This window comes from Pinus tabuliformis, chromosome 2_1, assembly GCF_031772625.1.
Source record: "Pinus tabuliformis cultivar Carrire ecotype Pingquan chromosome 2_1, CPIR1, whole genome shotgun sequence".
NCBI lineage: Eukaryota > Viridiplantae > Streptophyta > Pinopsida > Pinales > Pinaceae > Pinus > Pinus tabuliformis.
This window is the reverse complement of record NC_142299.1, coordinates 531,464,983-531,468,922: the sequence shown is the minus strand read 5'-3', so window position 1 is coordinate 531,468,922 and position 3,940 is coordinate 531,464,983. Positions and strand designations below refer to the sequence as shown.

The 3,940-nt window shown below is 36.4% G+C and overlaps 1 pseudogene; it reads right to left on the bottom strand.

Moving 5' to 3' along the window:
- Positions 1–206: 206 nt before the first annotated feature.
- On the bottom strand, positions 207–1,828 carry LOC149201331 (putative serine/threonine-protein kinase WNK11 pseudogene; annotated as a pseudogene).
- Between the last annotated feature and the right edge of the window lie 2,112 nt (positions 1,829–3,940).

Sequence of the window (3,940 nt, the reverse complement as noted above, 5' to 3'; positions counted from 1 at the left end):
TATTTGCTAATTCAATACAACGTCAACTTTTAATCAGTCCAGGTCATAAACAAGATATATCATGCCCTAATTCCCCACACATTGGCAGATCCTGTGATGAAGTGAACTGTGCGCACAAAAAATAATTTTAATCTTGATCTATCACATTGCAATAACAAAGAGAAATCCCGATAATCTTGCATAATTATAATTACTCAAAATCCCACAGATACATCCACTAATATCCAAATATATTTTCCTAGCATTTGTCATCATATATTTCCACCAACAGTTCCTACACATGCTGTAACAGAATCTCCGAACTCAATCTTAAAATAATTGGGAAGTCTAACCTGCATGTGCACTACCTACTCGATTCTACATCTCTGAGAAATAGGTCATTCAGAAGTGCTGCAGCAGAAGGCCTTGCCGATGCAACTGCCAGACATTTTTCAATAAATTGCCTTATTTCTTGATTGGTAACCTTTTCCAATGCCGCAGGCTTTAGACCAGAACTCACCTTCCTATAAATTTGAGCAACGCTATGGCACTCACTGTAAGGAATCTCCAGAGTAACCATCTCCAGCAAGCACATGCCAAAGGAATAAACATCGACAAGCTCATTATAATCCTCTTCATACAATTCCGGGGCCATGAATTCTGGTGTACCAATAATAGTGTGTGCAGCATGATCATTTTGCAGGGTAGCAGCAAGACCCAGATCCCCAATCTTAAGAATGCCAGTATTGCCATTCACGAGAATATTGCTGCAATTCAAATCTCTATGAATTATGCAAGGCGAGTGACTATGCAGATAATGCAATCCATCCAGTATCTGGCGTGCCCAGTTCTTCACGGCCTTCACGGAGACATGGCGATGCTTCTGGCGGTACTGCCTCAGAGTACCCGAGATGCAGACCTCAGTTATGAAATTCACATGCCCTGTCTTTCTGTCCAACCAGGCAGTGTAGAGCTTAATCATGTTTTCATTCCTGAGAGACTTCAACAGACGGACTTCTGCATAGATCCTGTCAATGGAAACATCATCAAGATTTCGCAGAGACACCTTGTTCCAAGCAACCTCAATACCATCTTCTTCATCAAAAGCTCTGTATACCGTCTTCATGGCACCACGACCCAACACATCTTCATAGCGGCCATACCTGCCAGTGGGATCCACTTCCACAAAGGACTCCCTGTCCTTATCACTGGCATCAGATTCTGCACCAGGCATTTTTCCTATTCCTCCTATAAAGGAAAGGGGCAAGAAACAAACCCCAACCTCCGAATTCCAACAGTTTGTTTGAATTGCATTAACAGAAACCCTTGTAGGGTTGAATGAAAATAGAAGAAAGGAGATGTTCCCTGAAATCAGATGACCAACAGATGGCAAAGACAAAAGATTTTGCTTCCATGGGGATTACTGAAGATACCAATAACATTTTCGCTCCAGAGATGCTGAAAAGGCAAATCCACCAGAATAAGAAAAGCAGCCCAGAACAGGGTTATAAATCCACGAATTGGAAACCAGTAATTATATTTAAAAAAAGGTAACACGATATAAATTTACCCTCTAATTTAGAAAACCAAAAAGGTCTGATACCAATAAACAAACCAGCGTCGAAAGGGTTCCAGGTCAGAGAACAAATATTATGCGCACCAGGGTTCTTAAACAGCCAAAAAAAAAAAAAAAGGAAAAGAACCGCACCATTACAGTGTACTGAGATCTAAACACAGCAATCCTAATGAAAACAAATCGGGTCATGCAGAAAACATACCTGTTTTTCTGTCAAAGCAAAGATCGAAACGATTGTTCCGGAAAACTATAAAGAGAAAACTCCCGAAATATAATTCATTGAAAAGCGAAGAGCATAAGTGTGTATATATATATATATTCGCACCGCCCATGAGTCGGTTTGGGTAACCACCTAACCTGTGCTTAACCGGGCGTTGCCGTCTCAGATGGATAAGCGAGGCGCGATTCTTGGACAATGTGAGCGCGGAAAACCCCGCTCCCTTTTGGCTCTGCAAATTTCAAGAAAGTGTTAGATGTCCAATGGTGTTGGCTCTGCAAATTTCAAGAAGTGTTAGATGTCCAATGGTGTTGGCTCTGCAAATTTCAAGAAGTGGTAGATGTCTAATAGGGTAAGAATGTTAAGGGTTTTAACAAATTTCAAGTAGTGGTAGATGTATAATGGTGTAAGAATGTTAAGGTTTTTAACCAATTTCAAGAATTGGTAGATGTATAATGGTGTAAGAATGTAAAGGTTTTTAACAAATTTCAAGAAGCGGGAGATGTCTAATGGCGTAAGAATGTTAAAGTTTTTAACTGGGGTGGCTTACATTATTGTAAGAATGTTAAAGTTTTTAACTTGGGTGGCTTACATTATTGTTGATGTGAGCTAATTGCATTCAGAGGTTTTTGTTGCCTATGCAAATTTCAAAATGTCTAATGGTGTAATGGTGTAAGAATGTTAAGGTTTTTAACCTGGGTGGCTTGCATTATTGTTGATGTGAGTTTATTATATTTAGAGGTTTTGTTGATTATGTAAATTTCAAGAGAGGTTTTGTTGCTTATGTAAATTTCAAGAGGCCGAGAGTCTAGAAGTGGTAGAAGAAGTTATAGATGTGTAAGAATATTTTTAACTTAGTGAATTGTCATAATTTTTTATGCAAGTTTATTGTGTTTAAGGCTTTTTTGGCCATGCAAATTTCAAGAGGTAGAGAGTAAAGCAGCCGTAGTGTAAAAATATTTCTAACTTGAGAGGCTTGCAAGATTCTTCATGTGAGCTCACTGCATCTAGAGGTTTTTTTTGCCATGCAAATTTCAAGAGGTTGAGAGTCAAGAAGTGGTAGATGTCTAATGGTATGAGAACATTTCTATTTTGAGGGGCTTGCATGATTATTGATGTGAGCTTAAGAAGTGGTAGATGTCTAATGGTATAAGAATGTTTCTATTTTGAGGGTCTTGCATGATTAATGATGTGAGCTTATTGCATTTAGAGATTTCTTGAGTAGGTAAAAACAGACTAAACTCATTTTTCTTAGATGAAGATACATCATCATTAATATTAAAAAGAAAAAATTAATCAAAAAATGATCATTAACGAAAGGAATGGTATACATATTTTTATTTGTAACTCATCTTTGATAGATGAAGATACATCATCATTAATATTGAAAAAAAAAATCACTAATGAAATGAATGGTATGCATATTTTTATTTGTAACTCATCTTTGGTAGATGAGGATACATCATCATTAATATTGAAAAAAAAAAGATCATTAATGAAATGAATGGTATGCATATTTTTATTTGTAATTTTGTTGAATGCATAATACTAATTAATAAATCAACTACCAAGTGTCATCCTTATTTTAGAAAGTATATAGAGCTTTCAAAAGGAAAACCTTTTAATAATACATGTCCCTTTTTACAAGAGATAGTGGATTTGATCAATTGATTGTCTCCTTAATCTATGTAACCTACACACAAGAAACCAGATGACAGTGCAATTGAAAGTGTTTATCCTCAAATAGCCAACCAATGTTAGGCCTCTAACTTTGTTGGAAGTCGAGTACTTTATTCTCAAAATTGATCTCTAGGGCTTCATTTTGTTGCTAAAGTGTCAAGACCAATGCTCAGTGACATATCCAAGTGGATTGTGCTTCAACTATCAACAACATGATATGCACATTGTCCTTTACAACCAACTTCCTCTCTCACTTATGCACAAATACATGCAACCAATTACTGTAAAAAAAAAGAAAAAACTTATGATCTCATTTAAGAAATCTCTACAACTCATGTCCTAAGAATTCATTCATTTCAATCTAAGAACTAACCTCACAAATCTAAACTTTGAAATTGTTAAAAAGCCAATACAAGTAGAAACAAACTTTGTGACAATAACTAAGTCAAACTTATTCTCCCACCATTTAAGTGACTATTGAATTCTCT